Here is a 27,873-nt window from a genome sequence, read left to right as displayed (position 1 = left end):
ATCACCATCTATCTAAGGAACTTTTTACATCTTTCAAAACTGAAAGTCCAGGACCTATTAAACAATAATTCTTCATTCTTCCCTGCTTCCAGCCCCTGGCAAACACCATTGTACTTTCCGTCTTTATAAATTTGACTACTCTTGTTATCACATATAAGTAGAATCATATAGTATTTGTCCTTTTCTGACTGGCCCATTTTACTGAAATGTCACCAAGGTCCATCCATGTTATAGCATGTGTCAGAGTTTCCTTCCTTTTTAAGGGCAAATAATAAATTTTTCACTGGATATATATAACTGCAGTTTGTTTATCCATTCGTCCATCAATGGATATCTGGATTGTTCCCATTTTTGGCTATTGTGAATAATGCCACTATGAACATGAATGTACAAATACCTTTTCAAATGAGTTAGAAATTGAGATAGATCAAGAGTGGTCAGAAAGAAGGCATTTCAAGTTCAGGAAATAGCATGAACAAAAGGAAAGAAGAATGACAATGCATTAGGCTTGCCTGGTATGGCTTACTCATGGATTGGGGCTGCACATGGAAAGGTTAATCCGTTCCAGAAGTTGCAGGGCGCTAAGTACCATACCAAGGAGATAAAGTTTTTCTGAAGTTATTAGGAACCATTTAAAGGGGGTTGGAGCAGGTAAGCAACATTACCAACACTATACTGGAAGAATATAATTGTAATGGCAAAGATGTAGTTAGAAATACAGGGTAATAATCTTGGCAGGAGACAAAGTAGGGCAGTGGCAGAGGAAATAGTACCAGGAGGGAGTAGAATTATTTTTCTTTTGTTTGTTTGTTTGTTTGTTTGAGAGAGGGTCTGGCTCTGTCACCAGGTTGGAGTACAATGGCATGATCTCAGCTCATTGCAACCTACGCCTCTCAAGTCATCCTCCCACCTCAGCCTCCCCAGTAGCTGGGACCACAGGCATGCCCCACCATGCCCAGCGAAATTTTGTTTTGTATTTTTTTGTACAGACCAGGTTTCACCATGTTGCCCAGGTTGGTCTCGAACTCCTGAGCTCAAGTGATCCACCTACCACAGCCTCCCAAAGTGTTGGAATTACAGTCATGAGCCATTGCGCCTGGCTGGGAGTAGAGATATTATAGTGGAACTGCTAATAGGATCTGTTGACCAACTGGATGTGGGTGGCAGGAAGAGGAAGTTGTTGTTAAATCAGTGCCTGAGAGCATGGTGACATTACAAACTGAGATGAAGAATGCAGAGGAAAAAGAAGCAGGCAAAAACAATAGCTACCATTTATTGAGCTCTTTTGTGTTAGGTACCTCACACGCATTATCTCACTTAATCTTGATAATGACCTTGTGAAGTATGGATTATTGTACATGGGAAGATACCCTGTTTATGTAGAATAAGTTACTGTCTAATATCTAGTAAAGGGGTGGAACTAGGATTCCAACCAGATCTAATGGCAAAGTTCAAACTTAATAAAAAACAAAAAAAACACCATACTATTCCATTGTCTTCAAACACATGGAATATCCACGTGGACTCATCTCTCAAAAATTCGGCAATGTAAATTTCGGTTAAATGCTCATGAATAAAAATATAGTCCATCTCTACACAAAGATGACTTAAAGCGATGCTGAGGAAGAACATAAATAAGCTGACTCAGGAGAGACTGTCATGACAGAAGATAAGACCAGAACTTAATTCTGGAAGCACATGTATCTATCGTGTGACAAGAGAAAGTGGGACTGGGTTTGAGGAATAAGAGAAGAGCCAGAACAGTGAATTGACAAAGATGCTGCATGGGAAGGCCATTTCAAAGAAGGGATTAGTCAACACCGTCAAGTGCTTCTAAAATCTTAAATAGGAAATAGACTGTGGCCACTAGATTTGACACTTAGGAAGTCATTGGACAATTTACAGAGAAGAAAGTACATATAGCAGTGTCTGTGGATTGAGGAATGAATAGGAAGTAAGGAAACAAAGAAAATGAGTGTAAACTTCTTGTTTATGAAGTTTGGCAGCAAAGGAAAGGTGAAATTATGGCACAGTATTTGAAGTGATGCAGATTTGAGGAAAGGTTTTCTTTTTGAGGACCTGGAAGATAGGAGCATAATTTTTTGGCTGTGAGGAAAAAGCTAGTGGAGAATAGTCAACTGAAAATTTGGGGAAAATAATGGAAATTCATGAAGGACTAGAGACAGGCTGTGATCAGGAGCACATTTCAAGGGATAGTGAGGGGCGGGGAGAAATAGGAATATTCTTTCCCCAGGAAGAGGAGAGAAAGAGAGTTTGCAAGTTGAAAGGAAGAGCTGACAGTTTTTGGTGGTTTTTTTTTGTTTGTTTTGTTTCGTGTTTTGTTTTATAGATAGGATCTTACTCTGTTGCCCAGGCTGGACAGCAGTGGTGAGATTACAGTTCACAGTAATTAGGAACTCCTGGGCTCAAGCGATCCTCCTGCCTCAGCCTCCTGAGTAGCTAGGATTGCAGGTGTGCACCACCATGCTCAGCTAACTTTATTTTTTTTTAAAGATGGGGTCTCACAATGTTGCCCAGACTGGTCTTGAACTCATGGCCTCAAGCCACCACACCTGGCTTGAAGTAGTTACATTGGGATAGAGAGGCAACACTGTGAGGCTGTGGGAAGCTCTGGTGTCAAGATTGGTAAACAGCTGGTTGGGCTAAGGAAAAGGGAGTCAAATAGGGTCAGATGAATAGATTATGTAGCTTGACTCAGAGGGCTCCTCTGAGTTAGGATGGTTTTACTCTACCGTGAAGGCAACCCATCGAAAGAGTGACTGAAACTCAGTATCTTTCACACTGATACATTTTCCGACTTTCCTGAAACTATACAGAGTTGCCTGATTGAGTTTGGGTATTTCATAAATCTCCTTAACCTTATTTATAGACCCTTAAGGTAAATAACTCTTGGCTGATTTTATTGATGGCATGCTGATTTTTACCAGTTTTATTTTTCACTGTCAACAAATTCTAAGGGCATACATGCAGAAACCCCCAACATACTGGCACTGGGAGAGAACTACTTTCTTGAAGAGACTGTCATAGAAAAGTATGGGGAAATTACTGAGACATGGTGAAATGTTTCAATATTGAATTTCAAAATTTCATTCGTTAAAGACTTCAAACCCATTGAGAAACCTCAGTTTAAAAACCTTTCTATTGATTCTAGTTTCTGAAATAGAACCAGTGCAAGGCGTAGCTAGTATAATTTAAAGTAACAGATTGTCTTCTTCTCTTACATTGACATTCCATTCGGCATTCTACGTGAACAAAGTAATGTTCCAGATTTTTAAAATATATAGTTATATTTACTGTATTTATGTGATAAATTCAATTCTAGATATAGGTATTAGCAATTGGAACCATGCTTCAGTTATCTCCCTTATGAAAGATAACATAGGAATGTTATAACAAATATTTAGTTAAAAACCTGAAAAGGGCTTTGAAAATGTAAAAGTGTAATATAAATGCTAAATAAAGATAATATATTCTGAACAGCAGGCTCCTTTGAAATAGGGCCTATGAATTCCATTAACACTCTCTGTTTACATGCTTTTAGGAACTTTTAGGAGGATGTTGCCCATGAACGTAACTCTGATACAATACCTATGGTCTAGTAACCAGCCAGGAAAGACACAATTCAAAGAGCAGCATAATAATTCACATAAGAATACTTCTTTAAGTCATTTAATAAGTGTGTTTTGCATGCCTTCTATGTGCAAGTACAATTCTGGGTGCTAGGAGTACACAGGGAAGAAAACAGAAAAAAGCCTGGCCAGGCACCTGAATAGACTTTCTCAAAGGAAGATATGCAAATAGTCAATAGGTACATGAAAAGCTACTCAAAATCACTAATCATTAGAGAAATGCAAATTAAAGCCACCATGAGATATCACTGAACAGCTGTCAGAATGGCTATTCATTGAAAAAAAAAAAAAAGATACCAAGTGTTGGCAGTGATGTAGAGGAACGGGGACCCTTGTACACTGTGAGTGGGAATGTAAATTGATACAGCCATTATAGAAAATAATATGGAGGCTTCTAAAATAACTATAAATAAAAATACTATACGACTGAGCAATATTACTTCTGAGTATATATCCAAAGGATTTGAAATCAGCCTGTTGAAGAGATTATCTGCACTCCCATGTTTATTGTGGCATCATTCACTATAGCCAAGATAGGGAAACAACTTAAGTGTCTATCAGCCAATGAATGTGTAAAGAAAATGTGGCATATACACGTGATGGAAAACTATTCAGTCTTTAAAAAGAGGGAAATTATGCCATTTGTGACCATATGGGTGAACCCAGAGAATATTATGCTAAGTGAGGTGAGCTAGACACAGAAAGAGAAACACCAAATATTCTTACTTATATGTGGAAGCTGCAAAAGATTGAACTCATAAAAGGAGAGCATAGAATGGTGGTTACCAGAGGCTATGGAGTGGCTGGAAATCGGGTCAAGGGGTACGAAGTTCCCGTTAGACAGGAGGAATACATGATAATTATTTGAGATGATGGACATGTTAATTAGCTTGATTCAATCATCCTACATTGTATACATACAGCATCACTTTATACCCCATAAATATATATATAATTATAATTTGTCAATATTCAATAAAAATAAAACAGGAAAAAGTTAAGAAGTTAACATTTATTGCTTGCTAACCAAGTGCCAAGGATTTTTCTTGGATGTATCCATTAAATCCTCATAACAACCTCATGAGCTAGGTAGTGTCAGTATCCCCATTTTACAGATATAGAAACTGAGGCAAGAGAGTTTCAATAACTTGTCCAATATCACACATTAGCAAGTAGTGGAGTTGGGATTTGAACCTTGAAATCCAGCCTGAATGTTCCACTAATGAGAAAAAATGACTGGGTACTGGACTGACTAAATTGACCGTCTAATTTGGTCCTCTCTAATTTTGTAAGGCCAAAGAGAATGAGCCATACACATTGCTTGGGGTCTTTGGTTTTTTTTCTATTCCATTCAAAAAATGCCTCAATTTTCCATACGTGATGAGGAGTTCTTGTTGGGATACCAGTGAAGATAGGAATCCTGCTCTACAAGTAGCTCTTCTGGTAACCACAGAGTGACCAGGCCGCACACAACTGGAATGACATTTGGGAATAAGACGACATGCAGCGTCCACTGCAGTTCTGGCACCTTTACCTTTTGGGCCTCCTGCCACCTATCTCTGTTTTTCCCTAACTTATGGATTCTACTTATGCACAGTTTCTACTGTTTAATCGCTAATACACCCATGCTTTTTCTCTCTGAGTTGTTTATTAATCATTTTTGTAATGGCTGTCAACTAACTTTTATCCCCAGTGTCCCCAGTGTCTTCAGTTAATGTGGCCAAGTGTGAGAATATAATTGGGCATTCATATGGGGAAGCACACTCCCTGCTGACTTACAGGCCACCGCTGCTACTCTATTCAGTCCTTAGATGACATGTCCAATCCTGGACCAATCAGCTGTGGCCAGGAGACCAGGTCAAATGGAAAGAACATTCTAGAACCAGGATCGAAGTGTACTGGGGGCTATTGTCACAGGCATGTTCTGAAGTCTGGCTTGTTCCTTCCAATATTGTTTGTAATATGGCTTCTGAATTTAGGTTTTAAGTGAGTGTGTTATGAAGAATTATAAACTGTCTTTTTCTTTTTAATTTAGAAGTCAGTTGACAATCCCATATTATTCTATTCTTTTGAATATGCCTGCAATATTTCCATCTTACCTTCTTCATATCTAAATGAAATGATAATATATATTCACATCACATCTTTATATATTTAATTTCCTTATGATATTTAGAATGTGATACATATTATAATCCTTTCCTCACCTGATGAGTACTATACCCCTTTTCCCCCCCTCAGCATTTCAATTACGTTTCACTATCACAAACTTTGTGCTGAGTGTTGGATACAGATGTATCACAAGCAAGAGATTGGTATTCAACTGAAAAGGCCTATAAGAACATTTCAGTGTTATCTAGAACATTAACAGGAAGACCAAACTCAGCTCTTACAAATATCAATGATAAGAATTTTGGCCAAATCAATGTTAAGATCATTTTTATAGTTGGAAAAGCATAGAGCACACAATTACATAGGCTAAAAAAAATCAATAACTTGACTCACATGTAACAGTAAGATAATACATTAAAAGGATGATTTCAAGAATTGTTCTTTTAGAAAAATTCTATAGAAAGATTCAATTTTACCTTAAGACAGACTTGTGACCAATAGCACACATTGTAACATGAGGGACCAGGGTTAGGAAAGCAGTCTGTGGCTATGAAACAGATCAAAACTAACTAGCCATTAGGGAATGAAGCCCATGACCTTCATCTCATTAGTACCAGGCTTAAGCCAAGCTGAATGAGCTATTCATTGATAACATTATGATACCTAACAGATGGATGAGCCTTTACTCTTTACTTAAAAATCTCTTTCTCGGTTCCATATTATTTGAAATAAAATGTGATTATGTTGCTGTTATGTGAGAAGGGGTGGGGAGATACATGGCTTTCAAAGAGACTTCAGAAATCAGACTGAGTGCAGTGGCTCATTCCTGTAATTCCAGCACTTTGCGAGGCTGAGGCAGGAGGATCACTTGAGCTCAGGAGTTTGAGACCACTGGGGCAATATAACAAGATCTCCATCTCTACAAAACATAAAAGACATCAGCCGGGCGTGGTGGCATGCACCTGTAGTCCTAGCTGTTTGGGAGGCTGAGGTGGGAAGATCATTTGAGCGTGGGAGGTCGAGGCTGCAGTGAGCTGTGATTGCACCACTGCACTCCAGCCCAGGTGACAGAGCGAGGCACTGTCTCCAAAACAAAACAACAACAAAAACTCCAGGAAGCAGGGCCAATTAAAAGGAGAAAAAAAGGGAGAAAATCAATTACTCTGTTTACTTTGTCTAAGTAGGGAGAGAATTGAAGCTCCTAAAACGTGAGGTGACATGCCTAATGGTTCCCAGTGGTAGTGGCAGAACTGGATTAGAACACCAGTCTCCTGGACTTCACTCCTGGGCACTTTCAATTTGTGAAGGGCTGGCTCATGGAAAACGTAATCCTTGAATTTTTCCAGGACATGAGGGACCTGTCTTATCAATGCAGGACAAGCATAGTGTTAGGAAAAGGGTGTTAAGCGTTTGTTTGTTTGCTTGTTTGTTTGTTTTGAGACAGAGTTTCGCTCTTGTTGCCCAGGTTGGAGTACAATGGTACAATCTTGGCTTACTGCAACTTCTGCCTCCTGGATTCAAGTGATTCTCCTGCCTCAGTCTCCCAAGTAGCTGGGATTACAGGCGTGCACCACCATACCCAGATAATTTTCTATCTTTAGTAGAGACGGGGTTTCACCATGTTGGCTGGGCTGGTCTCAAACTCCTTACCTCAGATGATCCACCTACCTAGCCCTCCTGAAGTGCTGGGATTACAGGCATGAGCCATCACGTCTGGCAAGAGCTAAGGTTTCTAACATGAAGTTCATGCAGCATCGACATTCCAGGATGGAGTACAGTGAGAAGTTCTGAATGACATCCATGAAGGTGGGAGATGGGGTGATGAGAAGCTTAAAAAATTCTCTGGAGAGCAAGTACAGTGATTGGTTTAAAACATTTTCTATGTAAAATGACTTTAGCTTCGGAATATTTGGGAATGTAGTAACCTGAAATCATTTTGGGGTGGACAGGTTTGGGTATAAACAAATAAATATAAAGAAAAATAAAGGAGTGAGCTCATGGCTGAGTGTGGGATGTCAGGGAAGTTATAGACCTGAACCTGAAGCATGGATTTGCTATTTACATGTGGCAGGGTGGAGGAGGGTGGGGTGAGAAGGTAGGAGAGTGGTAGAGGATGATGAGATTAAATGATGCCGGAAAGAAGGCATTCATCATGAATCATTAACAAGCGAGTGAATGGCGGAAGGTGGAAGGGATGGCAAAGAAGCCTCTGCTAGTATATTACCATTTAGTGAACAGATGGGAAAGGTCCAGTAAATAGTACACATTTACGTGAAGAATAAAATCATGTTACCTAGCTTCTAATAATGTGTTTTGCCTCTGTTTTGGATAGTGGCACCAAAGGATTCTTTGTAGAAAACTTTGACAGCAGCCTTTAAAGTCATTATTCCTATAAGTGAGTACTTTCAAAATCTTTACTATCCTGAAGCATATCTTGAGAAAAATTGAGATGAGGTTTCAATAATGATCTCCGGAGGAGAAAGACAGTGTATTTATTGTAGAGAGCCCCAAGTCGTTCTTATTTCTATTAGTGAACCTCTGTCAGTACACTTTCTAGGCAAACCTTGCTCTTGAAGCACTTTTCTGATTGGTTCATGTTCCCAGACACCTTCTGGGAAGAAGGATGGCATCATGTACCCTGGATGTTTGTCCTTCAAGAATCAGTTTAGCCATCACTTCTACTGGAAAGCCTTTCCTTATTGCCACTGGTGCTCAGCTGTGTTTGCTCTACATACCTCTGCTATAACATTTTCCATATAACATTACTGTAACATAATGCCCAATTTACTACAATGTCTCTCTCACCAGGCTGAATTCCTTGTAGCTGGGGCCTAGTTTTGGTCACCTGTTTATTCCCAGCACCTTGCACAGCACTTAGCACAGGTAGGCCATTAATACACATTTAGAGACTGTCGAACCAGTATCTCTGAAAACATATGTACAACAGAAATATCATCTAGAAATTTTCTTGAGAAAAGGAATCTAAAATGGATTTTTCAGAAAGGAATCTAAAATTAATTTAGTTTCTTTGGGGGCAAGGTCTTAGTTTTGTACATAGCTCATGCCCTTTCTTTCTTTCTCCTCCTGTAGTTTGCCTTTGGCCATTTCACTGCTTATTATTCAAGGGCTGGAGAGAAAAGGAGAGAAGCTGAAATTCAGATCAGTTAATTAAGCTGTTTGGGAACAGCTCTGAAAAGGGTTGAATGTGGTGGTGGGTGAAATCAATAGTGAACTGGTGGTTTGAGATCATCTATAGCTCTCACTACCCAATCTTCTCTACTTCACACCCCTCAATCAACGGCTGTTCAACATATGAAGCATTTTATAAGTTCATTCCAGCTTCACAGGATTTGTCCCTTTGTTCTGGAGTACCTGTTAAGGCATATGTCCTGATTTTTGGTTTGGAGAATTTGGTCAGCACACCAACATTAGATATATCGGGTGGTCTGCTTCTATAGGGTAATTTCATGGTCCTAAGGAAAGAATTTAAGAGTTTATTTTCTGAAACTGGTTCAAGAAACATTCCTTAAGTGAAAAAATTCAATCAAGAATAATATTCCCTACATTTTGGAGAAGAATTTTTAATATAGAGCTTCCATCTGCGATATATTTAAATTCTAGGCCTCAGGCAGCAGTTTCAGAAAAGGGCCTCCTTTACCCTTTATTAGATGCAAAATAAATAGTCTACTCTGCGTATGGGGACTTCCCCTTACCTCCCCACCCCTGCGAAATCTAAGACATGCTTCCCTCATTCCTAAAATCACACATGCTACTTTTTTTTTTTTCACACAGAAACTCTGCTATTGACATCAAAATATTTATTAAAACTTTAATTACTCGAATTATTTTGTAAGTACTCCTATTCAGTAGAAAAGAAGACCGGTGAAGCTGTCCAAATGGCGGCCTGCAGTCAATGCGCGGAAAGCTGTCAATACCGAAATGTAATACTCTCTTGATCTAGTTTTGACGCTTTAACAAAGACAGGTTTTGCCATTTAGGACCGCTCAGCCATCTTGACTGAATACGTTAAGAGGGTAGTCCTGGACCTGCTTATTGCCAAGGGACTTTCACAGTGATTTCTAAGTTACTGTAGGAATCTCAGCCTATCACTCGACAGAGGCCTAACATGTTGGAGCTGTCAATAAAGATCCGCACTTTGCAAGCGGAAAGAAGGCACAAGTTTTATATGCACACTTTCTTTATTATGCATTCTTCCAGCCATCAAAGAGGGGAACATTGTACTCTCCCAAAGCTTACAACTTTGTTACTTTTCATGACCTGTAGCATGTATTTAGCCTTTGGGTAATGTTTGTGCAAGACTAAGGCCCACTCTTTAATGGCTGAATGCATACATTTCGCAGCACATGGTGGATTCGCTGCTCTGAGAATTGCCTTTAAAAAAAGTAAAGTGAAAAATAGACAAAGAAATCTGGAACCTTAGCAGTGTTTCCTATTTGTTTGGACTGTTCTTGAACCAGCTCTGAGGCGGTGACCGGGCCATTGAAAAGATGCACCTGAAACAGGATCTGCGGGCAGCTGCATTTGCCACCCGGCTTTATTGCTGCTTTCCAGCGGCGAAGGCGCAGCAGCAGTAACAGGGAAGCCAGAGCGAGCCTCCCCGGCAGCGGCGGCGGCGGCGGCGGCACCGGCACCAGCGCAGTTTCCCCTCTCCCCAGCCCTGACTCTACGCGCACATGCGCACTGCGCCCGCAGCCCTGGACCATTTGTCAGGACTACTCGTGAGACGGAGAAAAAAAAAAGAGAAAATTTGGGGGTAAGAAGCGGTTGATCGGATCTAATCTCTAATTAATCTGAAGATTTGTCCGTGCAAAAGCCATTCATTTATTTTTCTGGGTGAGGATGAAAGTTAAGAGCCCTATAGAGGGAAGGAAGCGCACCCTCGTCTTGTGAAACAGATCAGGGGAGGGGAGGGACAGAAGGGGTTTCTCCCCCACTTCTCTGCGCCTCTGGGAAAGAGGAGAAAACTTAATCCCGGGGAAAAAAGTGGGCAAGTGACTCGGAAACGGCTGGAGAGGGAGTCTCTGGGCATCTCACTCTGAAGTAGTGAGTGCGAGTGTGAAAGAGGAACAAAAGAGAGAGAAAAGAGAAAGGAAAAAATGGGGGGAGGAGAGACTTGTATTTTTTTCTTTGCGCGCACACGGGGAAGGGTGTGGGGGGCCGTGCGGAAGGGAGCCGGGGCGAGGCGGCCGCGTCGGGCTCAGGCTGGCGCGCAGGCGGCGGATGCGTGGTCTCTCCCCGCGCCCCCGAGCTTGTCACTTTGGTCGCTTCGCACACCGGGCGCGGGGTGGGGAGCGATATATGGCGCCGGGCTCCTCCGGGGTGCGTGTCCGGGTGGGCGCCGCGGAGCCGCAGCCCGGGCGGCGGAGCGCGCCGCCGAGGCGGGGGGCGCCGGCGGGGGCGCGGGGGCGGCCGGGGACGCGGATCGGTGCGGCGGGAGGCGCGAGCCCCGCGCGCCGCCCCTGCGGCCCCCTCCGCCCGTGTGGCCTTTTGTGCCGGGCGCGCACCGGAGAGCGAGCGAGCCGGCGGGCGAGCGCGAGAAGTACAAGTACGGGAGACCGAGGCAGTGGGAAAAGAGGCCGCCTTCTCCCCTCTCGGGCTGCGGAGAATGGACTGGTTGAATGCAGGCGCGTCTCCCCGGCGTGTGCTGTGTGCGCGGCGGAAAGGCCTGCCCGACTCCCACCGCGCACACGCACACTCACACGCACGCACACACACGGACCCGCGGCGGGGCTCGGCGGCCGAGAGTTTGCGTGGCTTCCTCGCCGCCTCCCTCTTCCCGACCGAGTGTGTGAGAATTTCAAGTGATCAGCCCACTTCCGCCATTTTGGGAAAGTTACCGCAACAAACCCTCCGGTTTATTTCTGCCCGAGGCAGGAAAGTGCTTTGGGAAGCGAGGCGGCGCGGGCTCGGCGGCGGCCGTCCGCGCGGGAGAGGGCGAGGGCCGCGGGCCGGGCTGAGCCCGCGCCGCCGCGGCGTTCGCCCTGGCGCCAGCCGGGCGCCGCGCCGGCCCGGGTGCGGGAGCGGGGCGCGGGCGTGTGTCGGGAGGCGGCGGCGGCGGCGGTCGCGGCGGCGGCGGCCGCGCCGGGGCGGCGGGCTGGCGGGGGGAGGGTGGGGGCGGCGCGGGGCTGCTTTTCCAGTAACCGTTTACGCCTGCCTTAACTTGGGAGGAAAAATGGCCGGGGCCGGGGCCGCCGCCCGCCTCGCGCCGCGTGCGTGTGCCGTTCCGGAATAATGGGCTTTGCACACTCGCGTCCTGGGCCCCGCGGGCCGTCCTCGCGCCGCGGCGGCGGGGCGGGGGGAAGTAGAGGCCGGCGGGGGTGGGGATCGGGAAGCGCAGGAGCCGAGGCATCCGCCGCGCGCCCCGCGAGCTGGTGGAGTGTGGGGGCCGGCGGGCAGGGAGGAAAACTTGAGAGCCCTGGAGGGGGAGGAGGGCACAGTGGCACGGGCGGGGGGAGGGCGCAACTTTTGGACTGGTGGTAAAACTTTAATTACCTTTCAAGAAAAAAAAGGCCCTGCGATTCCCCCCTCCCCCCCGTCCCGGTCAAAGCACGGCCCGCAGCGCGACCGTGAGAGAAAGTTTAAAAGCGGGCGGGTTCCTCCCGGGTCCCCGCGGAGGGCTGGGGGCGTCGGTCTGTCCGCCTGCGCTCGGAGGGAGGTGGGGGTAACTAGCTGCTCTCCGGGGCGCGGGGACCGCGGCTCTACCCCACCCTTCCACGGGAGACGGAGGTAAACGTTGCTTCGGTTTCCCTTCTGAGTCCCCCTGCTGCCACTACCCCGCTTCCTTTTCCTCCCCCTCCCCGCCGATTTTTTGAGGGGACCCGAAAAACGGAGTCCCTTTCCTTAGGCAACTTCCTTGGGCACTGTGAGCACGGCCCTCCCCCTCACCGCCCCCACCCCCAACGCCCCGCATCCCTTGGCCCGCTTCTTCTCCACCTCGGGGCCACCGCCAGAAAAATGCATTCGAGATCATTCAGAGTGCATAGAAACAAAAATAGGTTTTTAATTGTTAGGTTAGGGGAAACTGAGATGAGAAATAAGATTTTGGGGTGGGGGGGCGCGGCCGGGGCAAGTGCGTCCATTTCTCCTTTTGGTTTTCCTAGAGCGTTGTTTGTGATGTCTTTATTGGTTTAGGGAGTCCGAGAGGCTGTGTGCTGGCTATCTCGGTCGCGTGGATTTTTGCGCAAGTTTTTAGAAAAACACTGACTCGAGTAGAGAGCATTTCTCCGGAAAGTTTCAAGTGCAGCAAAATAGCGAACGTGCAAAACTGGCCAAGGGGAGACCTCTAGTGGTTAAACGCGTCTTTAAGTTCGGAAGGCCGAGAGCAAAGTTTGGCCTTTACTTGTAGCTACGTAGTCCGTTCAGACGTGGAAGTAATTAGAGGACCTGAGCGAGCAGCCAGATGTTGTGTGAAAGGATGCTGATCAGAAATTGAAAGTTTAGTAAATCGGAGCAATGAATTCTGAGGACTCAGACCCTGTAACTTCCATCCGACATGAGTTATGTGGGAAAAACACTTTGCTTTTATTCTGGGATTTGAGATTGATCGCTCCCTGAATTGGAAACAATTGTTTGCTTTTGCATTTATCGGTGTCTGTACCTCTGATCAATTTTTAATTATGAGTCTCAGCTGATGACTTCATTTTGAATGTTAATAAAACTGCAAAGTTGAAATGTGTTTAAAACTTTTGAAGAAATGGAGAAGACCTTTAGTTGAGATTTGCCTTTTATATGAGCTGTTCATTTTACCCTCTGATAAATATAAGGCAATTTTATGTAGTTTCTTAGCTGTATAGTTATGTATAGTCCGAATAAGTAGTCCCTTTTGGTTCTAAGACTGTAATTTTGTTTCACTGAGTACGAAATTGTTTCTGAATACTTGTATAATTTGTGATTTAAAGTCCTTAAACGTATGGGTTAAAACTGTTCATATAATATCTATTCTTTTTCCAGTGTGTATTCTGTAAAATATCTTTAATTTTAAAGATAAAAACAGTGAGGGAAATTAAAGTTGACTCAAATGATCCTTGTAACTTTCACCTGCCCGTAATATACAATAGGAGACATTTTATTGGGTGAATTTAGGACATGGGAATGATAGGAATGATTAAAATCCATTTCAACTCATCTAGAACCAGCTTATTTTATTTTAATTTACCGATTGGCATGGTGTAAAATTATGCCTAAGTGATTCAGAATGTAAACTTCTTAATTGGGGATTGTGGATTTGAAGGTTTCTTTTTGATGACAGTGTTTTGATTTTACTTTCCCTCTTTTTAAACCAATGATAGAACTCTTAGGAGAAATCTTGAGAGTGGACAGCAATTGTGAAGATCGCCAGAGAGTTCTGTGTTTTATCACCGCCGAAAGGTAAGACCCGCTTGTTGAAACAAATTGCTTGACATACCTGCAAATGTTAAAAAGCTGCATTTGGAGATCAGGAAGGAGAGTATGAGACGGGCTTGGCAGAAAAACATCATTTTGTGGGACTGCTTTGAATGCATGAATGTATTGACACTAAGTGTGATTGTAGTTTGAATGAAACATTAGGAAGTTATGAGATTGTCCTGGATAATCTTTGTATTGGCTTACTTACTAGATTCTTAATTAGGATTTTAGCACCTGTTTTCTACTGAAAGTAAATTGTCTTATTCTTTGGAGTTGAAAAAGTAGAAAAACTGGAACAAAAGGGTTGTAAATTATTATGTGTGTTACATCATTGTACAGTGATATGGAAGATTCTGGAACTCTAAATGTCTTGGGGGGGCCAGTGGTAACATTTTGTGAATGAAATTTACATTGAGTGCTTTGGGGGTATTTGTCACGTAACTTCTATGGCTTAAATCCAAGATGGGCTGACTTGTGCCAAGTACCATGTTGCACGGTTATGAGTGTGAGTTTCAGTGTGTTAGCTTAGACTTGTCAACTTTTGAACATACCTCCAAAGGGAATACAGCTGTTGTCTACCAATACCTCTTTGGTAATTTTGGAGGGTGTTGGCTTCTTTCCAATACTCCAGGACCTCCTTTTAGGGCAAAGGTCATTCTGAGGCAGAGGGGGCAGCCATCTCTGGGGGTAGAACATTTCAGTACATTTATGCTACTCCAGTGCTTTCTACTGTTTATACCTTTTTCGTTTTTGTTTTTTTCTTCCTTTAATCTTCCCCTCTCCTTTTGTGCCTGTTTTTCTGCCCTGTCTTGAGTAATAAAGGGGTCGCTAAATCTTGTTTGGCAAAAACAAAAGAAAACCAAAATTAGCCTACCTTTTTAGAGCAGAACTAACAACCTTCATTGGGCCAGATGTAATCTAGAAGTCAAAATGAGTAATTATTGATATAAAAATGATTGACAGGAGTTTATTGCCTTTTGCTGCTCGTGGATCGCTTTGAATTGTGTAATTAGCAAAATAAGTAGATGTGGTCTATGTAGTATGCAGCAGAGACAATGGGGCAAGAACAGCTATAGGAGGGTCATGCAGACAAGTAGAGTTCAAGCAGAGTAAAATCTGTTTCCTGAGATGGTGAGTTTCATGTTTAAATGTGCTGATTTGAAGACACTGCTTGTTTTTCTTTGGGAAGTCACTGGGTCTGTGGATAGAATGCTAGAATAGGAATCAGAAGACTAAATTCAATAACTAGATATATCACCTTGTATATGTCACTCTACCTCCTTTAACCTCCATTTCCTCATCTGCAGAGTGGGAGCAATGCTTGCCTGGTATCTTTTGTTAAAAGAATCAAATAAAATCAGATTTTGAGAACCATAAAGAGTTATTCAGATGTATAGTGGTCATATCATTTTACCTTTGTCAAGCTTTGTGAAGGGCTGGAGGTAGATTGTCTAAGTCAGAATATATTGATTTAACTTTTGGCTAAAATTTTTAGATTGGTTTCTGATGTGTGTATGATATGGATTTCTCAGAATATTTCTAGGAGTATATCTTGTCTTGAGAAAAAAGTAGTTTCTCTTGTATACTGTTGGCTCTTTGAGGGAAGAGACCATGCTCTAACATGGTGCAGAATATAAAACCTGAAATTTATTTATCCCAAACTAGTCATTGAATAAGTAGGAGTAAATGAAAGAAATACTTTAAAATGATGCCTAATTGTGAAAATGGTAGGGTGATGAAAGTAGAAGGGTTGGTGTGAGGGGAATTAATGTACTGTAATTAATACTTTAGTTGCATGAGTCTGCTGGGAGATGAGGATGAGAAAATAGGTAAGTGGAGTAGTAATGATTTAAACTAACTATAGGGGCCAGAACATGAGTCCTCCGAATGACTGAATTTAGGAAATGTCCAAGTAGGGCTTTTCCTCTTTGTTTTCTAGACCTCTTTGGCTGCAATCTAATTATAGCCAACTATGTAAAATCTAGATTAAAAAAAATTGCAAGTACTATCTGTTATTATTTTCGATTTGATGCTACTAAACCTGACAAAATAAACCCTGACAAGTTTTAGTTTTATTTCATCTCCAGTCTTTGGAGATTATCCAATCAATGTTCTAAGAATCCAAAAACCCAATAGGGGAGGAAAAAAGAAGTCTATATCCTGTTTAATTAGTCCCTGAGTAATTGTGAGTTGGTTCTTAAAGAATTTCTACTGGGCTGGTAGTTTATTTTTAAGAATTCCATATTTCAGCCAGTGCTGTTTATAGTAGTGCAGTTAGGATGGGGAATTTGTGAGAGAACTTACTTTATGTGGTGTGTGGGATATACCATTGGCATCCCCAGGATGGGTAACTTGAGTGATCCCTGCAGTATTGTTTCTGCTAGTTACTTAACCAGTTTCTTTCTGAGCTCTTACAGTGTTGAACACTTAAAAGACTAGATCCCTGCTCTTGAGGAGTTCTAGAGATCCTTACTCTGGGAGTAGACATAATGAACTCTTCTAATAATAGTGTAACAGTTTCACATGGTACTAGTAGGAAAGGATGAGGGCTCCAGCACTCTTTGGAGCTGTTGAGCCAGGAAACATGGATTTCTGGGCTAACTGATGCAGGACAATGACATATTATCCAATACACATAGCACAATATAATGCATTCCTCTTTTAGTGCTTCGTCTTCAGAAATGAGTAAGAAGCCCTTCACCCACTGTCAAGGAATGCCTGATTTGTGTGTCTAGCAAGAGTCTAGCAAGATGGATCGAGGTGATTCTTTCTTTGACCAGTGTGTTGGCAAGGTGACTTTCTGGTGAAGATCTACACTGTCTTCCAGTGTTACCACTTGCTACTATTGAGGGATTTGTTCCTTACAAGGATTTGGGGATGCTTATAACATAGGTAAAGACACTGTATTTAGAGAGAACTATTTATACGTTCATATGTGTGCACATTTATACGTGACATCTTGAAGTTCAGTGGATCCATGGAAGATACATTTTGTAAAGGGCTTAATTATCTAATAGGAATATTCTCAGATTATCTCTTTACTGTATTAAATTATTTCATTGATGGTTGTCGATGTAAGTCAATAGTGGGAAATTATGAACGGATTTGTATTGACTGTGGCAGCTGTGCAGTGGGTGGATGAAAAGAAGCACCAGGAAAGGGTATCCTTGGTATATAACTAAGCTTGATTTATGAAGTAAAATTGGGGAAGACCTTTAGAAAATTCCCATTTGGGAGACAAGGTAGTTTGGAGGAATGAACAAGGATCTTTGAGAGGAACTTGAGTAAAGTTAAGTTGGGTGATCTTGGATGAGGGAACTTTCTTCATAAGCTATAGTTTCTTTCTGAGTAGACTTGGAATTAATTAGTTGGATGGTTATTAAAAGAATGGCATGCATATTATATGTAACAGTAAAATGTCTTCTGCCTTATTATTCTTTCTCCCATATACACTGTAAATCAGTGTTTTGTGTTCCACCAACAGATATTTATTGAGCCTCTATTTTGTGTAAATTACTGTTGTGAACTGCTTCACAAAATCAACAATTAACAGCAGGGTTGAATGAATGTATGTGTTGGGGCTACAAAGACATCGAGCATCAATCCTTGGGCTCAGTGTGTTCCTAATCTGGTTGGGGAGATAACCCATGCACATACGATGGCAATTAACAAAACAAAGCCATGGTTAAGTATGGGTGAATGGTAGATAAATGCTGTAGACACTGTGATGGCATCTCTGGATGTGGTGGGAAATGTGTTCCTGTGATAGGACCCGGCAGACGGCGTTGCTCTTTGCAAAACACTATGAAGTGTTGATATACAGTGTTAAGTGCAATTGTATATCGAGTGCCTTCTGAAGATCAAGCATTAAGCTAGATGCTTTATATTTATTTATTCATCCAAAAATACTTCGAGTGCTTTCTGTATGCCCAGGTACTGTTCTAGGCACTGACTGTTACCTCTCATACTTTCACCAACCTCGAGCACTGGGTATTATTTTTTGTCTTTTAGAGCAAACTGGTGCTCAGAGTTACTTAGTAACTTGTTCATATCATGCAGTTTGAAAGGGGTGGAGTCAGGGAAAATGATACTGGCATATGATTGATATATCTTTAGGTTTTTGATTTTCAAAATAGTAACACACAGAATATTTTAAAAACAACACATTTCCAGATTAATGTATGTGCTCTTTTACATTGGTTTACTAAGATGAGCAATAATGAACAGGTATAAGAAAAATAGATGGGAAGAAAAACTGGCTTTACTTTCTTCTTTTTTTTCTTTTCAAAACCAAGAATTGAGAAAAGACCAATTATTGAATTATTCTGAAAAGAACACCTTGGTCTAGCCCATGGCCTTGAAATAATCACAAACTGTTGATAAAACATTACTCAGAATAGGTTTGGGAAACACTGGGCTTATTTATATAAAGATTTCTTTTGTTCTTTGTAGGAAGAGATCCAATAAGGTAGTAGGACTAGTTATGAAAAATATATATATATATAAAGCAGTCAGTCAATGAAAGAGGGGGACCTGAATCTACCAAGGCAGGCTCAGTAGGTTATGAAATTTACTCTAAAGCCAGGATTGTAAAAGGAAAGAAGAAAATTAAAATAAGAGAGACAATGGTGGGGAGAAAATGGAGGGGTGGTGTGGTAGAAATGTGTCCTAGAATCAAAGTAAAAGATGAAAACAGGGAATATGACTAAGATCCTGAGCAAGAGTGCTATAATTACTGATGTTATACACTGTAACCAAAAGAGTATGTCCCATGTTTGCAAAATGAGGTGAAGAGTCTATTTTGACTCATCGGGTGGTTTTGTATTGCAATGGGAATTATATCTCTCTGTTATATGAGTTACGGTGGATCAAGCAGATCTTCAGTTTGACTTAGAAGGATGCCATTGTGGGCATTGATTACAAGGTAATGGGCTGCTTCTCTTTTGTTGAAGTTCTATTTAATACATTTTTTGAGCATATACTGTGTACCAGACCTTTTAAAGGCTGGACCATATCTTTATATTATATAAATTTTGTGGAATTAAGCTAGTTTAGTTACCAGAACATTTTGGGTATGATTGCTCAGGCACCAAAATCAGTTGATTATTTTTCTCCATCCATCACACTGTTGAACCCTGAATAGTGAATTGAAATTCCTAGGTGGTCAATCTGGTCTGGTTATTAAATGATCTTAGTAATTAACTGTATTGGTTTGTGGTCTAATTGGGTGGACTTGAGGCTTAGCTGTTCAGTCTGTTGATAAGCAGTTTGGCTACAAATGGTTATCGAGATAAGCCTGTAGACTTCTGTGAAAGAAAAAAAAAATCTAGCCAAATCTAATTCATTACATGCAAAAGAGAAATCAAGTGTAAATCTTTTAATTTTAGCTTTATGTTCTATAAAAATATGAAGCAAAATAAGAAAAAAGAAGATACTACTTTTAGCATTAAAAATTATGAAGTAAAATAAAAAAGAACAAGAGTACTTTTAGTTTTTCTTTTTAAATTTCAGTTCATGCATATTTAGCATATGCATAGAAATATCTGTGTCAGGTTTTTGTTCTTTTTATGGCCCTTGAATCCCTCTAATGGGTGTAAAATTTCTATTATTACCCTTCTAGTATAGTATGTTGATGATATGATAGCACTTTAAAAAATATTTCTGACTCAAATTGAGATATAGTCTGTACGTTGAACATGAATTTCAAATAAAAGCATTTAATGAGAGTCTATTAAATATGCCATAGGCCCGTTAATGTCAGTTTGTGATTTCACTTTCTGTGTACCTTTTTTTTTTTTTTTTCTTTCTTGAAAGGCATTTTTCATTTTCTGTTCCTTCTTTAGAGGAAGTAAGTAGGTTAGGCCACAGAATCTCAAATAATTCGTCCTTCTTACAGTAACACAGAAGGGCAGGAAGTTGAGATTTTGTAAAGGCTGCCTTTGGTGACTACCCTTTGCATATGATCTCCATGGCAGACAAGGTAGCAAATCAGAGAGACCATTGCGACATTATAAATAGGATCGTTCACATTAAAATATGACTAGTAGAAAAAGGGACAGCGTTTCTGAGAAAATATCAATAAGGTGGAACCGCTGTAATGACTGATTTCATGTTTAAAGGCAGCATGGATTAGTTCACACTCAGGTGTCTCCTCTGCAGGGATGGATGAGAACGGAAGACCCAGCTTCTCAAGGATTTGTTCTTGATGCTGCTAAGATTTCAGTTCTCACATTGTAATAATGATCTAGAGTTTTTCCTGCCTAAAATCTATGAACTTAGGTCCTTAGGGCAGATTTCACATCTCTCCACAACAGACATTAATTCCAATATGTGTGTGATTCAGAGTTCTTATCAGGCAGGGTGAGTAGAGTATCAAAGCTGGTCTCTGTCATGCTTGATTTGAAAGGAATATTTTTCTTCGTAGCAATGTGTGTTTGTTGGGAGATGCTTCAAGTGTGAGTTTAGATTTTTCTCTTATCCTTATTGAATAAGTCTGTTTAAGAGGTTTGAATTTAACTTCTTTTGATGTGTTCTCCACTGACACTTATATAAGGAGAGTTTCTTGGAGTGGTGATGTTATACTTCTGCCAAAGAGGTAAACAAATACTTAGCAGCCTAGTTAGAATTTTCACTGGAGAATATGAACTAGATGGACAGATGAAGGTCTTTCTCTGATTTTTCCTGTCCCCAAGCCCTTTCCATTCCCCTCCAGTAGTGTATTGTATTTTCCTCTTCTCTTTTATTGATTCATTTGATAAGTTTTATCAGTACCTACTAAAGATATTCATAAGAGATAACAAAATGGGTAAATCAAGGTCTCTCTGCTTCAAAACCTCCTGTAAGTAGATGATCAAGATACAATGTCATGAGCATTATAATCAGTGTATAGATTCTGTCCTCCCAGCCCACTTATGTCCTGGTCCTGGCATCTTACTTGCTCATACATACTCCAGTGCTCCTATAGAGAAACACTCCCACTGTAGCCCCTTTGGGGATGATGACCCAGAGCTTTCATCTCTCTTTTTTGTACTGGCCTCTTGCTTTAATCTCTCACAGCACTTTCTGTTTGCTGCTGTACCAGCTCTCTTGAAAGCAGGTCCTGGAACCACATTTGGTATGTGAGGACGTTTTTATGCCTCCTCAGCAAAAACGTCATAGTAAGATTGCCAATGGCTTAGTCTTGAGTAGTTTCTCAGAAATTATGTCGTTTTTATTTTGTTGGCAGTTAAATTTTTTTTTTCTTTATAAGAACTTGGCAAAACTAACAGCTATTGACCTTACGTCAGTCTCCCAAATTCACTTTGAAATCTACTTGTCCGTGAAATCTGAGTCGTATCATTGTTTTTGACTGCCCTGCTGCCCACCTTCCCTATCCTCATCTCTGGACTCCTGAGAAATTAAATAGGCCTTTTTCGATGTAAAGGTATTGGCCTTGGTACAGTTTTCATTCCTCTGCCCTGTGAGACTTCAGAGATCTGATAAACTGGTGCTTGGAGGTCATGTGTACCCTGGAGAGCTCTTCCCCTCCCCTCTGCTCCCCTGCCCTCCCCTGCCCTCCCCTTCTCTTTTTGACTCAGAGTCCTACTCTGTCGCCCAGGCTGGAGTGCAGTGGGTGGTGTGATCTTGGCTCACTGCAAGCTCCGCCTCCTGGGTTCAAGCGATTCTCATGCTTCAGCATCTACAGTAGCCAGGACTATAGGCGTGCACCACCACGCCCAACTAATTTTTGTATTTTCAGTCACCACCACACCCAGCTAATTTTTGTATTTTCAGTAGAGATAGGGTTTCACCATGTTGGCCAGGCTGGTCTTGAACTCCTGACCATTTTTGATTTGCCTGCCTTGGCCTCCCAAAGTGCTGGGATTACAGAAGTGAGCCACCTCTCCCGGCCACTTGTCTTTTCTTCAGAATAACTGTAACTTTCATATACCAAGCATTCACTATGTGCAAAGCACTCTAGTGTGCATTTTTTTTTTTTTTAAAGTGTTTACACCTCGATGGAGTAAATATACCTAACCCATTTTACAGATGAAGGAGCTAAAGCTCAAGAAAGGTTAGGTACCCTGGCTACGATTATACAGCTAGTAAATTGTGAAGCAAGTTTTAAACCCGTCTGGGTGCGGCGTCTCACGCCTGTCATCCCAGCACTTTGGGAGGCCGAGGCAGACGGATCACGAGGTCAGGAGATCGAGACCATCCTGGCTAAACACGGTGAAACCCCGTCTCTACTAAACAAAATGCGAAAACTTAGCCGGGCATGGTGGCGGGTGCCTGTAGTCCCAGCTACTCGGGAGGCTGAGGCAGGAGAACGGCGTGAACCCGGGAGGCAGAGCTGGCAGTGAGCTGAGATCTCGCCCCTGCATTCTAGCCTGGGCAACAGAGCGAGATTCTGTCTCAAAAAAAAAAAAAAAAAAAAAAGATTTCAACAATTTCAACCCAGGCACTGGGGCTCCAAAGCCTTTGCTTTCCATTACATTAAGTTGTCTTCTAGGTTGACTAAAATACAATGTGTTGGCAACATCTTGGAAGATAAAATCTGTTTCTTAGCTGGGTGACCTCAATTTTCTCATCTGTGAAATGAGGATGATAATGTTTATCAGTCTTAAGAAAGTAGTTATGAGGGTCAAATAGGCTGGTATTGACGATACCCTTTAAAAATGGCAAAGCATTGAAGAAACTCATGTGCCCCACCATGTTTGTTTCCCTTTCATGTTTGTTAGGCTTATGGGTTTTGTACGATTACCCCATGTGACCTTGTATTTGTGGATACATGAGTCCTTCCATTAATGACTCTATTTCTCTGGTGTCATGGAGGTAAAAGAAGGTCATCACAAACTAAATCTGAGAGCTATAGGGAGGTCTTAGGAGGCAGGGGCCATACGTTTCTCAGAATCACTTTCTCAATCCTGGACTCAAAGTACTTACAAGTCCTGAGGACCTTCCCTGGTATTAGACACTACACCAATAAACAGGTTCAGACTGGGAGCTAGATTAGAAGGTAGCATCCTTGTAGTTGAATCCAACTTGAAGATGAATAAACTCTATCCTCTAAAACAGTACCTTACTTTCATGTGATTTCCTGAATTTGTTTTCTGTAGCTCAGTGCCTTCCAAATGAGGGATCCCATGGAACTTGATGTGATGTGATAATCGTGCCAAGACTCAGTGACTCTGGGAAACTTTGGCTGGGACAGCACTCCACAGATGGTTGCACATCAGTGTGCCCTGGACATCTCCCAAAGACCCTAGGGTATTAGACATCTCTTTTACCACAAACCCCTTTCTCAGGGGACATGAATAAATGGTCTTTGAAAAGTTGTGTTTTGGGGAGCAGACTTTGCGGAATGTTGCCCTGGCCTTTAGTCTTGTTTAAGTGCAGTCAGACCGGCATGGTGACCATTCATTAGGCTCCTCCAAGGACAGGGTATCCTCTGGAAAGAGGGCCTGAGCTTCAGGTCCAGTACCTTCTTCATGTGGCTAAGCCTTCATTGTCACTTCAGATGTGTTGCTTTATAAAGAAATTGGCAGTCTTTTCTGGTGCCATATAAATATGAGGAATTATTACTATAAAAATAAATATTACTATTATAGTAATAGTATTAAATAAAAATAATGTATCTACTATTTTTTTTTTTTTTTTGGTGAGACAAAGCTTCACTCTGTTACCTAGGCTGGAGTACAGTGGTGTGATCATAGCTCACTGAAGCCTGAAACTCCTGGGCTCAAAGCGATCACACCTGCTCCGCCTCTGGAGTAGCTGAGACCATAGGTGTGCAACACCATGCCCGGCTGATTTTTGCATTTTCTTGTAGGTATGAGGTCTCACTATGTTGCCCAGGCTGGTCTTGAACCACTGGCCTCAGGCGATCCTCCTGCCTTAGCCTCCCAAAGTGCTGAAAGTATGGGTGCGAACCACCACACTTGATCATATCTACTTTTTAGGTAGTGATCTTCACATCTTGTGACAAAGGTTTGAACACAGATGGCTTACTACCATAGATGTTATTCAAATAAAATGATTTTTTAAAATAACCTAGAGTAGTGTCTGCTGTTGTGTGTCTGTAGTCCCAGCTACTCTAGAGGCTGAGGTGGGAGGAGTGTTTGAGCCTGGGAGGCTGAGGCTGTAGTGAGCTATGTTTGTGCTATTGTACTCCAGGCTGGAAAACAGAGTGAGATCCTGTCTCTATGAATAAATAAGCAAGCCACTGCGTAATTTTTTTTTAAGGTCACTGAGTGGCTTTCATGAATTTGAATAATTGTTAAACCAGATAATTATAACAAGAAGCTAACTTTTTATTGACTGTTTAGTATCTGGTAAGTACTATGCTGTGTTATTACCTGGCCTATCTCATCTGTCTTCACCGTTACTCAATGAATTTTGAAGAAAGGTTCTGTTATTCTTTACATTTTACACATGGGGAAATTGAGACTTTAAGAGATCAGGCTAGGCATGGTGGCTCACACTTGTAGTCCTTGCACTTTGGGAGGCCAAGGTGGGAGAATCGCTTGAGGCCTGCAGTTTGAGACCAGCCTGGGCAACATAGTGAGACCCCCATCTCTACAAAAAATTTAAAACATTAGCCGGGTGTGCTGGTATGCACCTGTAGTACTGGCTCCTTGGCAGACTAAGGTGGTAGGACCGCTTGAGCCCAGGAGGTTGAGGCTGCGGTGATCCATGATTGTACCACTGCACTCCAGCATGGGCAACAGAACAAGACCCTGTCTCAAAAATGTGTAAAAAATGAGAGATTGATTTGTTGGAAGTCATGGAGTGAGTAATTGTCAAACTTTGGAAAGTGATACGAAGAGGAGGAAAAGAAGGAAGTAGCTGAGGGAAGGGTAGGGGATGGAAAGAGGAACTATAAGAGTATGTACAGCAAATCTTGAGGATAATCAATGAAGCATTTGGTTTGCACCTATGAAAGGATGACGGGAGCTGGGTGAGTGGGGTGGGGAGGCCCAAAGCAGTTTTATATGCTGCATTCATAAGGTGATTAGCAGTGGGGAGACTCGTAGATGATGTTACTGAAGAATGACGTTTAGGAGTTTTGAGTATGTCATTCTGCACCAGGTTCGACAGTTAGCGATTAGCGACCGAAGATGATTTCTATAAAGTAAACAAAAAATCATCTTGAGTTGATGGTGTTGCATAGTAGGCATCATAGCAACAAGGTGTTGGATTCTACAGTGGGTGTTGGCTTTTCTCATTGCTGTCTTCCTCTTCAGCATAGTTGTCATTTTTGTTTGGTTCATAGTAATGATTTTAGGGTTAGTATTCCTGACACACTGTTTACAAAAGATACACTGCCCTTTTAACCAAAAACTGGCAAGTTCAGTTCCTTGACACCGGGCACTGATCTCAGGCCTGTTATCTGAATGACAGAATTTGAATCTGACTCTCAGATGCTGCCTTTAAGGTAATGTCTACCCTCATTTTACAACCACTCTCAACTCATAACCATAGCATCTCTATACCTTATTTTTGAAAAATGTAATTGTTAACTATGAAGCTATAAAATGCAGCTCTTAAGAAAAAGCAACTGTAAGACTATAAAGATATTAGCTAGCCATTCTTTTAAAGACAATATTTGGAGAACAATGGTTTGACCAGGAATGGTCAGACTACAGTCAATACCCTTTCTCAGTAATCCGTATTTCTTCCCTTATCTGCAGGTGCAGACTTTTGGGTTACAGGCAGGGCCCGCTCTTTTGCTTTGTGCTTTGCACCTCCTAGGTTGTGCCGCTTATATCTCAGAGGACTGGTATCTTCCCTTCATCTCAGCCCCAGGCAGGCTCTTTATTTTGAATATGCTGCAGGAACCCAGCTCGTAGGAGTCCCTGCTCCTCACTCTGAGCCTCTGTTTTATCCACTGCTGGCAAATAGGAGCAAAGAAGTGGTAGGAAGGAAAGATTATGAAGGACACACAAACTGTTTATCGCTAGTCAAAATGAGATACAGTAGATTCTTGACATTTGTGAGGTCGATGTCCGAAGCCAGTCACAATTCTCAACTTGAAAAAAAAAAAATCATTTTAGCACATAATTCCTTCCATAAAATTGCTAAAGAAGAATTGAAAAATTTAAATGGTCTCTCTGGACCCCTAAATACTTATGTCGCTTGATGACTGATTTGTGTACTGTCTGGAGCACTTATTGAAACAAATTCACACATCCTTTCTACTTATTTCCTTTTGGAGCATTTGGTAGTTTTGTTCACACAATGTGTCTGAGTCATCATTGCATTTGACATTTCAGTCTTTAATTTATCTGAAACTTCTATTTTGTGGCTAGCCTATCGCTTTCATAAACATCCCCATACTCCCTTCATTCTGTCATCAACACTAGACTCAACCAGCAGTTAATTTTGTTTCATTTCTTAAAAAGATACAGTTTTTATCACTTTATTTACAGTGTTCATAGCACTGAGACTAAGCACTATGACTAAGAGCATGCCTGGGTCTCAGCCAGGCTGGACAACTTGCCCTTGCCCCAGCTTTATGGCATGTGTGATTCAGAATCATGTCTCTGCAAAATGACAAATTACTAAATGTCACAGCAACTTCCAGGTGTCACTCAGGAATGGTAGGAACCATAAATACACAGTCTGCGAATGCATACCTGAGTGGTGGAGGAGTGAACCCTACACCTCCTCCTCTCATCCTTCTGTTGAGCTGATGAATGTGCACATATAGTTAACGAGTACTAGTTAAGTTACCAGAGAGCTTTGTGGAACTGGATTTTCCTTCGTGACGTCTGTGCTGTAGCTTCAGTTGTTGGCATTAATAACAAATATTTTCATGGGAAGACATGCCTTTTATAATATACACTTTTAAATAAACATGAAACTGGATTTAAAAACTCATTTTTATTCATTAAAAAAACTATTTAAACATTCAACAGACACGAAAAAGGAGCCGGCATCAATATATGAGTGGTGTGCTTCCTCATAGGGGTTTTTGAATATAAAGTGTTATAGGGGTTTTTGAATATCAGATATTAACTAGTTTAATTACCACCTGATGTAAGTGGTACATGGTAGACCGGGGCTGCCAGGGATTTATTTACATGAGTGAGGGAGGAGGTTCATCCAGGAGATAGAATATCTCAAGGGAGAGTCAGGTTTCACAACTTTGGTTTGGAGATGAGGAGTGGTATAGGAGAGAGATGGGAGGTAATTCTGAAGAAAGTGTCATATGTCATTTAGTCTATTCTCCAGCCCTTTTGTTGGAGGCTGAGGGGAAGAACATTGTAATAAAAGCAAATTGTTTCACAAAGCAGGGACTTTCAGAGTGCAATACTTTTGCACTAGTGCCAGCAGTAGTGGTCTCTGTCTTCAGTAGTCATCGGCTCCTTGACATGACATCCACAGTGGGCAGTGGTAGCAGCACGTTGGGTATCAATGCCTTTGGTTGCAGCCATGGTCAGCCATGACATATATGTATTAGTGGGAATCAGAAGCTGCTCTGATGCATTTGGTGGACATCTGAACCCCAAACTTACCTCTTCTGACATTAGTAGTGGCTGGAGTCCAATAGGAGTTAGAGGAGATGAGGAGGAAAATGCTGAATCTTGTCTGGTAGCACAGAGGACCCATCAGGGTGTACTTTTAAGATACTTCCTTAGCAAATCTCAGCACCACTTAACAACAACAACAAAAAATTGTGATGGGGTTTTCTGCAGAAGGAGAAATAGTGTTTGTGACTTGC

The 27,873-nt window shown here is 41.8% G+C and overlaps 1 protein-coding gene across 7 annotated transcripts in view; it reads left to right on the top strand.

Annotated features, from left to right (window-relative positions):
* Positions 1-10,414: 10,414 nt before the first annotated feature.
* The window catches only part of L3MBTL3 (L3MBTL histone methyl-lysine binding protein 3), a 122,680-nt gene continuing 105,221 nt past the window's right edge, over positions 10,415-27,873 (top strand). For 2 of the 7 annotated variants that reach the window (XM_003898195.5, XM_003898196.5), the window contains exons 1-2: positions 10,415-10,536; positions 14,072-14,150. The gene's annotated coding sequence lies outside the window, so the exon portion shown is untranslated. Of the gene's footprint in view, positions 10,537-10,565; positions 10,827-11,417; positions 11,568-12,681; positions 14,151-23,266; positions 23,418-27,873 lie in introns of those variants that run through there. The other 5 variants (XM_021937896.2, XM_031667449.1, XM_031667452.1 and 2 more) reach the window with 5 other exon arrangements.

Source organism: Papio anubis, chromosome 6 (assembly GCF_008728515.1).
Source record: "Papio anubis isolate 15944 chromosome 6, Panubis1.0, whole genome shotgun sequence".
In the NCBI taxonomy this organism is placed as follows: Eukaryota; Metazoa; Chordata; class Mammalia; order Primates; family Cercopithecidae; genus Papio; species Papio anubis.
Note: the sequence above shows the minus strand (reverse complement) of the source record. Positions and strands in the feature narration are given on the sequence as shown.